Raw genomic sequence first — 12283 nt, 5'->3', positions numbered from 1 at the left:
TTAGACTTTTCCAAGGATCTTGATCCTGCCTCACTCAGATTTAAACCATAACTTCCTATAGACTAAGATTATCTTGCCATATTCTTTTTTACCCCCCTCATTTCTAGCCAGTCCTCAAAAGGTTAAATATGCACTGGGATCTCATAGCACCTCAGAGAGCCTAAGGAGTCTACCTGTCCCACCATGGAAAAGTGACTTGCTCAGTCACTATGGAGCATCAGTCAATATGCAGCAAAGTATTAAGTGTCAGATATCAGCTTTAAAATAAATATCTGCTTTTTTTTTTTTTTTTTTTTTTGAGACAGAGTCTTGCTCTGTCACCCAGGCTGGAGTGCAGTGGTACCATCTCGGCTCACTGCAACCTCCGCCTCCCAGGTTCAAGCAATTCTCCTGCCTCAGCCTCCTGAGTAGCTGGGACGACAGGCACCCACCACAACATCTGGCTAATTTTTGTATTTTTAGTACAGATGGGGTTTCACCATATTGGCCAGGCTGGACTCCTGACCTTGTGATCCACCCGCCTCAGCCTCCCAAAGTGCTGGGATTACAGGCCTGAGCCACTGTGCCCGGCCAATATATGCTTTTTTAATTGTTATCTTTCTTTCTTCTTTTCAGACAAGAAGCAACTACAATTTAAAACTTTCTGCTATGTGGCCTACACTCTGCAAGCATTCTGTAATAACTGAGCCAGGGTTTAACAAAGGAGGGCTGTGTGTGTGTGCATGTACGTGTGAGCACATGTGTATGTGCCCCTACATGGCCGCATAATTGCTGATGTGGGGTGGGAGTCAGGAAAGAATGTTCAGGCACATCAGTATTTATATCAAAGAGATAGTATGATACACAAAAATTACAATTTTATAGTGTTAATATAATGTTGGGGGGAGGAGAGATTTAGAGAAAAGGAAGGAAGGGGGGTTTCAGGGAAAGGAGGAACAACTAGAAGGATGGATTCCTGTCTGCAATTGTGTAGGGAAGCTCCACTGTGAAGACTGCAGAAGCCTCTCCAGGCATTGGGATATTTCAGATATTTCATTCTAGATAGGAAAAAATGCAATGCTCAATTCCCCCCTCCCCTCCCCCGCTCCCTCCCTCCCTCCCCACTTCCTTGGTGCCCTTCCAAGGGAGGGCCCTTGGTACCAGCTTCTTAGTTCTCCCCCAGGGAGGTTTACTAAGGCCAAGAGGGCCAGATGGGGCTGCTGGCAAAGATGTTGCTGATCCGGCTCTTTCTCATCCCACTTTCTGTCTGCCAGTGGTTTTGGTGGTGGCAGCGCCTGTCCTGATGAGGGTAGAATACTCATCCTGGAGTGGGCAGTGTGTGCCCCAGCGAGCATCCAGTTGCATTTCCCAGTTATCCTCTAGCTGCTCTGTGCTGCAATGTGCCATTATGTTGCTACTCCCATTTTACACTTCACACACCAGCTTTCTCTCAAGACAGTTATTTGATCACTAACCACTTTGAATATCATGATCATCGGCTCATTTATTTTTTCTATTTTAAAGGATGGCGCTGGAGTGCTCAGGGAGCAGCCGTATTGATTTCCACATTTGCCAAAGCATCCGAGTGTGAGCTGCCTATCACAGTACTGACTTGAATAAAAGGTTATTACTGTGATCATTATTTAGCATTTATATAGCTCCTCACAATTGTTTACCTATTATTCCTCAGAGCACCCCTGTCAAGGTGATCAGTATTAGCAACGCCCATTGTAGAGGCAATAAATCAGGGGTCCTGGAGCAGTTTTAGGAATATTGACAGAAGGGCACAAAATGAATACAGACCTGGGGCCAGCTTTGGCCTCTCTGCAGCATGTGTGGCCAGTTCATTCATTCCATCGTTCTGGTTAGCAAACCTTCTCAGGCTGTCTCTTTTTCCCCTTGTAGGTTGCAGCTCAAATGTCATCTCCTTGGAGAGGCCTTCCCTGGTTCCCTCTCTAAAATAGCATCCCCTCCCCCAAGCACTATCCCTGTGCCTTATGGACATCACAGTGCTTAGTGTCACCTGGAATTGTCTTGTTTGTGTATTAATGTTCTTGTTTATTATCTGTTTTCACCATTTAAGAAGATCATCTTGGGCCAGGCACAGTGGCTCACGCCTGTAATCCCAGCACTTTGGGAGGCCAAGGCAGGCAGATCACGAGGTCAGGAAATCAAGACCATCCTGGCCAACATGGTGAAACCCCACCTCTATTAAAAATACAAAAATTAGCTGGGTATGGTAGCTCGTGCCTGTAATCCCAGCTACTTGGGAGGCTGAAGCAGGAGAATCACTTGAACCCAGGAGGCAGAGGTTGCAGTGAGCCAAGATCACACCACTGCACTCCAGCCCTGCAACAGAGCAAGACTCCATCTCAAAAAAAAAAAAAGGAGAAAAAGAAAAAAAAAAGAAGATCATCTCAGTGATGGTAGCATCCTTGCCTGAGTTGTTCACTTCTGCACCTGTCATCTTTGTTGAAAGCAATGTCTGGCATACAGTAGGTGCTGAATAATGCTTGTTGAATGAATGACAATAAGAGCCCTGTAAATACTGTTATTTACACAGCATTTCCTATGCCTTTTTGTCTCTTTCTGGCCTTTCTGGATAGAGTCACACCTACAGTCAATTACTCTTAATTACCCTGGAGCTAATGATCTAGTTCATGGATGGCTCAGGTCCTTGGCTTTCCTTTCCTTCTTGCTCCAGATCTTTCCGTCATTTCTTGCCTTCAGCTGAGAGGGGTGAAGAAGAGAGTAAGGCAATGAAAGTCCTATTAGACAATTTCACTAGCTCTAATAGCTTATAAAAGGTACAAAGTTGAAATTATTGATTCCAAGATTTTTTGCCTTATTTGTGAATTTCAAAAAAAAAACTCATCTGTTTTATATATGCAATTCAGTGAAAAGTGCTTTGAAGAAGTTAAAAGCACTGTATAAATGTAAGATATAATTATGTATGCATGTAGTCCCATTAACCTTGGTAATTGAGAGTTGGTTATACATTTAAGGTTTAATTAGTTTCGATAGAACAGTAGCTCACACTTTCTAATGGGTAGGGCCAGACAAGGGCTTAGAAAATGTGCCTTTGGTTAATTTTTTTTTTAACCATCAAATCAAGATAAAGTTTAAAATCCCTTCAGAGCCTGAAAGGTTGGCAGTAACGCTGATTTCTCATCAACAAGTAAGAATAGGCAAATGATACTAAATGTTTGAATTTTCTTGCTTCGAATTTCAGACAATGAGAATACAATTTCACCCAAAAACTCTTAAGCTGATCTTGGAAGAAAGAACTGCTGGATAATCTAAAAATGAACTTTTCTATTTAAAGGTTATTGTTAATGTTTTTTGTACCCTTATGTGCAACAACAAAAATTGGGTTGCCTTTTTGTTTTACATATAAGGAATCAACATAAGCTTTATAACATGTGTTGTTGCAATTGCTCCTCACTACAACCCATCTTTTTTTTTTCTTTTTGAGACAGAGTCTTGCTCTGTCACCCAGGCTGGAGTGCAATGATGTGATCTTGGCTTACTGCAACCTCTGCCTCTTGAATTCAAGCGATTCTCCTGCCTCAGCCTCCCGAGTAGCTGGGATTACAGCGCCACCACATCCAGCTAATTTTTTGTATTTTTAGTAGAGACAGGGTTTCACCATGTTGGTCAGGCTGGTCTCGAACTACTGACCTCAGGGGATCTACCCACCTCGGCCTCTCAAAGTGCTGGGATACAGGTGTGAGCCATCGTGCCCGGACCAACCCATCATTTTACTGATGAAAAAAATGGGTCAAGCACAGTGGCTCATGCCTGTAATCCCAGCACTTTAGGAGGTCGAGGCAGGTGGATCCCCCGAGGTCAGGAGTTTGAGACCAGCCTAGCCAACATGGCAAAACCCCGTCTCTACTAAAAAATACAAAAATTAGCTGGGCATGGTGGCAGGAGCCTGTAAACCCAGCTACTTGGGAGGCTGAGGCAGAAGAATTGCTTGAACTCGGGTAGCGGAAGTTGCAGTGAGCAGAGACCACACCATTGCACTCCAGCCTGGGCAATAAGAGCGAAACTCTGTCTCAAAATAAAAAGAAAAGAAAAGAAAAAATGCGCAGGGCGCAGTGGCTCATGCCTGTAATCCCAGCACTTTGGGAGGCTGAGGCAGGAGGATCACAAGGTCAGGAGATCCAGACCATCCTGGCTAACATGGTAAATCTCCGTCTGTACTAAAAATACAAAAAATTAGCCAGGCGTGGAGGCGGGCGCCTGTAGTCCCACCTACTCGGGAGGCTGAGGCAGGAGAATGGCGTGAACCCGGGAGGCGGAGCTTGCAGTGAGCCGAGATTGCACTACTGCACTACAGCCTGGCCGACAGAGCAAGACTCTGTCCCAAAAAAAAAAAAAAGAAAAAAGAAAATAGACAAAGCCATCAGGCACCTCATGGAAGGTCTTAGAAGAAGTCACCAAGAAGACTGGTGTGGCTTAAGTCTCCTGACTCCAGGTTTACTATTCCCTGCAATAATGTTGGAAAAACACATTGGAAAGAAAAGCCATATTCTTAGTACTGAGGTAACAGCACCAAGGTTCAAAGTTGGACAAATGTATTTGACTGTATTGTGAAATCTGTCACATTTACTTAGTGTGTACACTCATACACTGCATAACAAGGTTTCAGGCAATGACAGACCACATATACATTGGTGGTCTCATGAGGTTATAATGGAGATGAAAAATTCCTATCACCTACTAATGTCATAGCTATTGTAACATCATCATAGCACAACTCATTACTCACGATGCTGGTATAAACAAACCTACTGTACTGTCAGTGGTACAAAAGTCTAGCACATACAATTAGGTACAGTATGTAATACTTGATAATAATAATAAATGACTGTTACTGGTTTATGTATTTACTCTACTATACTTTTATTGTTATTTTTAAACTGTACTTTTCTACTCATTAAAAAAAGTTGCCAGCGATGCAGTTTCAAAAAAAAAAAAAGAGAGAGAGAAAGAGCTAACTGTAAAACAGCCTCAGGCAGATCCTTCAGGAGGTATCCCAGCAGAAGACATTGTTATCATAGGAAATGACAGCTTCATGGGTGTTATTGCCCTTAAAGACCTTCCAAGTGGGGCAAGATGTGGAGGTGGAAGACAGTGATATTGATGATCCTGACCCTGTGTAGGCCTAGGCTAATGTGTGAGTTTGTGTCTTAGTTTTTAAGAAAAAAGTTTAAAAATTTAAAAAAAATAAATCTTGTAAAATAGAGAAAGCTTATAGAATAAGAACATAAAGAAAATATTTTTTGTGTAGCTGTACAATGTGTTTGTTTTAAGCTAAGAGTTATTACCAGAGTCAAAAATGTTTTTTAAAATTTAAAAGTTCACAAAGTTAAAAAAGTTATAGTAAGCTAAGGTTTATTTATTATTGAAGAAAAAATATTTTAATAAGTTTACTGTAGCCTAAGTGTACAATGTTTAAGAAGTCCACAGTAGTGTATACAAGTGAATATCCTAGGCCCTCACATTCCCTCACCACTCACCCACTCACTCACCCAAAGCCACTTCCAGCCCCACAAGCTCCATTCAAGGTAAGTGCCCTATACAAGTATATCATTTCTATCTTTCATAGTATATTTTTACTGCACCTTTTTAATGTTTGGATATGTTTAGATATACAAATACTTACCATCTTGCTACACTTGCCCACGGTATTCAGTGCAGTAATGTGCTGTACAGGTTTGTAGCTTAGAAGCAATAGACTGTCCCATATATCCTAGGTGTGTAGTACGCTCTACCCCTAGGTTTGGGCAAATATGCTCTATGACATTTGCACAATAATGAAACTGCCTAAGGATGCACTTCTCAGAACATACCCCCATCATCATGCAACATGTGACTGTACGATGTCCCAGGTCCTAAGGTTAGCCCTGGGAGGATACAAAGAAAATAAAACACAAGTTAGATTTCCTTAGCTCTTATAACCTAGCTGGGGTAGGAAATGCACACTTTCAAACATTGCTGTAATACAAGGCAGGGCTGGCGTGCATTAAAAGAGAGAAGCAAAGCACTATCATGGCAGGGAAGAGAGGAGTATCTGAAAACACTCCCTGAAAAGGATAAACTTGGCACAGGATCAAAATTTAACTACGATATATTGGGAAGAGTCAAGAGGAGAAATGAGGTATCTATCAAATTTTATCTACCTAAAATTTTATTTATTCAAATTGTATAGAGCTCTGTCCCTTTAGAAAACTATGACTGATACACTACCATAGCAAAAATTAGTCGGTAAACATAAAAGTTAGTAGATGAAATGTTTAATTATTTTTAATTAGAGGTGTTTGCAGATTAGTTATATAAATAAAGGTCATCATAAGAAAAACTGAAATTAGCAAAGATTAAAGTTACTTTCCCTGGGGAATAGAAAAGAGTGGTTGAGAGGTCAGGTAGGGCCTGCTGTGTTTCTTCATAGACCCTTTAATACCAGTTGATTTTGAAACCACATGTATGAATTACTTAGATAAATGTTAAGTTTTTAATGAGCTCTAAAGAATGAGTATGGTTTCTACAAGAAGAAATAAGACAGGGAAAAACAAGTATTCTATTTGAATTGTGCAGTGTAGGATACACTTATATGTTTAGGGAAACAAGCTGGTGTTCTATGGTAGAAAGCATTGAATAGAGGGATATAAAAACACACACTTAGACAGGTTTTGATAAAAAAAAAAAAAGACAAAAGGTGTTGAACAAAGAGGTGATATACTTAGAATGAGCTTTATATATGCTAGTAGTTCTCAAATTTGAAAGTGCATCACAATCACTTACTTATTAAAACAAAACCACTAAGGTCTCCAGTATCTTCTCTAGTAGGTCCAGGGCAGGGCTCAGGAATTTGCATTTCTTTTTATTTTATTTTATTTTATTTTTTTGAAAGGGAGTCTCACTTTGTCACCTAAGCTTGAGTGCAGTGGCACGATCTTGGCTCACTGCAACCTCTGCCTCCCAGGTTCAAGCAATTCTCCTGCCTCAGCCTCACAAGTAGATGGGATTACAGGCACACGCCACCACGCCTGGCTAATTTTTTTGTATTTTTAGTAGAGATGGGGTTTCACCATGTTGGCCAGGCTGGTCTTGAACTCCTAACCTCAGGTGAGCCGCCCACCTTGGCCTCCCAAAATGCTGGGATTACAGGCATGAGCCACCGTACCCAGCCAGGAATTTGCATTTGTAATACGTTTCCAGGTGATGCTAATGTGCTGGTCTGGGGACCACAATTTGAGAAGCACTAACATACAGTAATCCAGCAACAAGGAGAAATTAAGAATGAAGTGGAAAGAGACTGTTCCAATAGAACAGACCAGAAGGAATGGGGCCCTGATGAGAGAGCTGAGAGTGGGAAAGTACAGAGCAGCAGTCAAGAGAATCGGCCAATTGCTTCAAAGGACAAGGGACCATTGGACCATATTCTGGGTAATTACAAATCACAAATCACCAGTAAATCCCCCAATGCCTATGCTGGGTATGCAAGAAGCACTTAAAATTTATTTTTTAAATAGCAATCCTGTCTAGAAATTCAGTTGTGAGTTTTGTCTTACTTTCCCTTCCTCCCCCATCCATTTCAGTGCAATTAAGTTGCAAAAGTATCTTCCAGGCAGAGCATCTCTATCCGCACCTGGTCAGCAAGTGTATGTATCTGTACATGCAAAATGGTACTCAAAATGATTTCTTTATTTCGTTTCAGAACATCATTGTAGCTAAATAAAGGTCAAAATAAATAAAGAGCACAGGAAGTGATTGTCTCTACCAAGTAGAACGAAAAATCCTCAACTCTGACCAAGTGCAGTATCTCACGCCTGTAATCCCAGCAGTTTGGGAGGCCAAGGTGGGTGGATCACCTAAGGTCAGGAGTTCGAGACCAACCTGGCCAGCATGGTGAAACACCGTCCCTACTAAAAATACAAAAAATTAGCTGGGCGTGGTGGTGCCCGTAGTCTCAGCTACTCAGGAGGCTGAGGCAGGAGGATCGCTTGAACCCAGGAGGTGGAGGTTGCAGTGAGCCATGATCGTGCCACTACACTCCAGCCTGGGCAACAAGAGCAAAACTCCATTTCAAAAAAAAAAAAAAAAAAAAACGCTCAACTCACCACACCATAGAAATAATACTCCATGAAAACATTAAAGAGAGGCCGGGCACAGTGGCTCATGCTTGTAATCCCAGCACTTTGGGAGGCCGTGGCGGGTGGATCACCTGAGGTCAGGAGTTCAAGACCAGCCTGGCCAACACAGTGAAACCCATCTCTACTAAGAATACAAAAATTAGCCGGGCATGGTGGCATGCGCCTGTAATCCCAGCTACTCAGGAGGCTGATGCGGGAGAATTGCTTGAACCCTGGAAGCAGAGGTTGCAGTGAGCCAAGATTGGGCCATTGCACTCCAGCCTGGATGACAGAGCAAGACTCCGTCTCAAAAAAAAGAAAAGAAAAGAAAAGGAAACATCAACGAATCTTTTATCCAACCAATATTTTGGGGGCACCTACTAAATAAGAAGCACCGTGGGTATGCTTGGGATACAAAGAATAATAAAACATAGGTTCTGTTCACAGTCAAAATCTAGCAGTTTTTTTCCTATGCTCCTAAATCTGCCCAAGGATTGTGTTTAGTTTCTAATAAAAATCCTAAAACACATACAGAAGAAGAGAGCTAGCTTCTCTAAACTGACCACTTACGTTGTCGAATTATTCAACAGAAGAGAACACTTCGGTCCTGGGTTATTTCGGTGAGCTCAGCGGTATTTTGCAGCCACAAATAGAGACACTAGAGCGCCTCCAGCACCTGTGTGCTCCCCTGCTCCTTCAGCATAGTGAGCGTTTTATCACTTACACACCTTTCAGTGTCCAAAGAGAGTGCCACTTGAGGTTTTAAAAATATCATTTCCTTTACTACCTCCCAAAATAACAGGGTCACTTCAGGACCAGCAAGTGGTTGGCACTGTGACATGATTCCCAGGAGTACTAATAGTTCTGAAGAGGAGCAAGTATTTTCACAGCTGTAGGTCTTGGTGCTGAACTTTCTACTGTCAGTGAGAATCATGTCCAAGTGAAAACATAGAAGTGGAACCAGCCATCAAAGGGATAAGGCGACAGGAATTGTTGTTTACTGGAGTCAGAGAACAACTGAAAATGACTTCTGCAGCTGGAAAAAAACAAAGACAAGGGTTGAAGGTCAACTTCCTTCTTTTATTTTGGCTAATTAGCATGCCCAAGCAGTGTTGCTCAAATGTTTTGGGTAACACTGATTATTTCAGCTCTGTAAAAGATTCCACACGTCAGCTTATGGACCTAGGAGGTAAGTGCACTCAAGGGGAACAAAAGGAAAGACATTCAACCTCACTAGAATGAATGAAGTCACCCATGGCACCCAGCCCTCTCTGCCCCATTCCCAACTTCATCCATCTCCAAACGGTATGAATTTTATTTGCTAAATGCCATTTGCCTCCATCCTCACCACTATACCTTGGCCACTGCCAGCGTGGCCATGCTGTCAACATCTCTCCTGTAGATTGCTGCAACTGCCTTCTCACCAGTCTCTCAGCATCCCGATTAGCTCTTCTGAACCATTCTTCACACTGCAGCCACAGTAATCTTTCGGAAACTCACATACAACTACTAAAATCTGAATACCACTGCCACCCCTACCACACACACACACACACACACACACACACACACACACAACCTAGCTTAAGGCCAGGCGCAGTGGCTCATGCCTGTAATCCCAGTGCTTTGGGAGGCCAGGGCCGGCTGATCACCTGAAGTCAAGAGTTCAAGACCAGCCTGGACAACATGGTGAAACCTCATCTCTACTAAAAATACAAAAATTAGCGGGGCGCAGTGGCACACGCCTGTAATCTTGCTACTTGGGAGGCTGAGGCAGGAGAATTGCTTGAACTCAGGAAGCAGAGGTTGCAGTGAGCCAACTGCACTCCAGCCTGGGCGACAGAGCAAAACTTTATCTCAAAAAATAAAAATAAAACCTAGTTTAAAATTGTTTGCAGGCTCCCCATTGCTCTGAAGAGTTTATTTTTATTTTTTATTTATTTATTTATTTTGAGACGGAGCTTCACTCTGTTGCCCAGGCTGGAGTGCAATGGCACAATCTCGGCTCACTGCAACCTGTGCCTACCAGGTTCAAGAGATTCTCCTGCCTCAGCCTCCCAAGTAGCTGGGACTACAGCCGCCACACCCAGCTAATTTTGTTTGTATTTAGTAGAGACAGGTTTTCACCATTGTTGGTCAGGCTGGTCTTCAACTCCTGACCTCAGGTGATTCTCCTTCCTCGACCACCACAAGTGCTGGAATTACAGGCATGAGTCACCGCACCCAGCTACTCTGACAACTATAACTAGTTGAATTGGCCCAGAGAGCTCTGCATTATCTGTGTGGCCGCCCTTTCCCTCTTCCTGTTGCATCTCACCGCCCAGATTCCCCTACCTGGAGCACTCTTCCCTCTTCGCTTTGCCAACTCATCTTCTCCTCACCCCTAAGCTCTTAACTTATATCACTTCCTCAGGAGCACTTGAGGAAGAACCTCTGCTTCCTGCTTAAGCCAAATCCCTACGTTGTAAATTCCTTTGCACCATCAGCCAGCTCATGAATTCTTCATGGAATGCTTCACAGGGCACTTACATGATCTCACATGATCATTTGACTTCTGCCTGGTCTCCCCACTAGACTGTGAGCTCCATGAAGGCAAGGATTCTATTTTTGCTTACCACTGCATCCCAGAGCCCAGCACAGTGCCTGGCACATATTAGATACTGAATAAATACATTTGGAAGGAAGGATGGACAGAAGGAATGACGAATGAATAAATAAGAGTGGCAAACTGATACTGCTAAAATAAGAATGAGGGCTAGAATTTTAAGTGAATGATAATAGTAGGTAACACATATTTAGCTTCCAATGTTAGGTACTGTTCTGATATATATATATACCATACATACATATACCAATTTCTTTCTTATGACAACCCTATAAGGTGGTTAATTTTATTCTCCCCACTTCATAGATGAGGAAACTGAGCCACATAGAGGTTCCTCAAAATCACACAGCTAGCAAATGCAATATATTATACTTTATAATGGAAGAGATATTATGACCATACATAACACAAGAATACAATCTGCTCTAGGACCCCTCTTGCCTAACCACTTTAAAGGGTTTCAGCGACTGCTGCTTTTAAGGGTTAAGGATTTATCTTATTTGGAATAGGATTGTGAAAGTGAAAAACTGTGTCAATCACCCTAATAGATGAAGATCAGAGAATCTCTGATCTGGACTTCAGCTGCCTCTGTGTCACCTTTTGGGGTAAGATATTTCCACTTCAAAGTAAGAGTGGTCTGATTAAAACAAGCTCAACATAAAGTAATAACCTGTTCTCACCTCAGTTTTGACTATACTGTTTTAAAGTCAGCAGGACAGAAATTGAAGCAGCTAAATGCATAAAACAAAGAGAAAAAAAGAGCTCAGAGTATGGGAAGAAAAAGGAAAGAGTATTTCCCTAGGAAAAAAAGATTGAAATCGAGATGTATTTGTTTAGAAAAGAGAAGGTGAAAAGGAATGTCCTGCCCTCAGATATCTACAGGAAACCGCTCACTGAACATGCCACCATAGACTGGTTTATTTTTGGCTTAACCTGGACTAGAAAGCCTAATGTTTAGATAAGGCAAAATCATCTTGGGAAGGGAAGAAGAGAGGAAGAGCACTAAATGGAAACAACAAATAACTTATTTGCAAAATGAAACTCTAGATGGAGCAGTTCCCTCTATTTGAATTTCCTGTGGTGACTGATACTGATTTCGCTGGATTAGCAACTATTGGAAAAAGGTCTGGTTGGAATACATTAGCTCTGTGACGAAATAAAAATTGGATGATTCACGACTTACAAAACAGAACCTGAATCTCTGGGCAGGATCCATGTAAAGAGAGGAAGGCAGAAGAGAAAAAGGAGGAGGAGGACAGAGAGGAAGAAGAGGAGCGGGAGCGAGAGGAGTTATAGTAAGAAGAATTTTGAAAAGGTGTCCAAAACCTTGGTGTGTCCTGTGGAATATGAGAGAGGACGCAAGCTCTGGAGTCTAACTGCTAGAGTTTGAATACAGCCTCAGTCAACTACTAGTTGTAACCTCCGTAAACTCGGGTTTCCTATCTTTGAAATTGGGATTATACTTGTACCTAGCTCATAGGATTTCTTTAAGGAGTAAAGAAACTAATGCTTGTTAACTTCATAGCACATAGTAAATGCTTAATAAATATTTGTG

General features: G+C 42.1%; 1 protein-coding gene across 1 annotated transcript in view; it reads right to left on the bottom strand.

The window, feature by feature from the left end:
• Positions 1-12283, bottom strand: part of LOC116475416 (spermatogenesis-associated protein 31D3-like) — a 90530-nt gene that overhangs the window by 55490 nt on the left and 22757 nt on the right.

Source organism: Hylobates moloch, unplaced genomic scaffold (genome assembly GCF_009828535.3).
Source record: "Hylobates moloch isolate HMO894 unplaced genomic scaffold, HMol_V3 SCAFFOLD_10, whole genome shotgun sequence".
In the NCBI taxonomy this organism is placed as follows: Eukaryota; Metazoa; Chordata; class Mammalia; order Primates; family Hylobatidae; genus Hylobates; species Hylobates moloch.
Note: the sequence above shows the minus strand (reverse complement) of the source record. Positions and strands in the feature narration are given on the sequence as shown.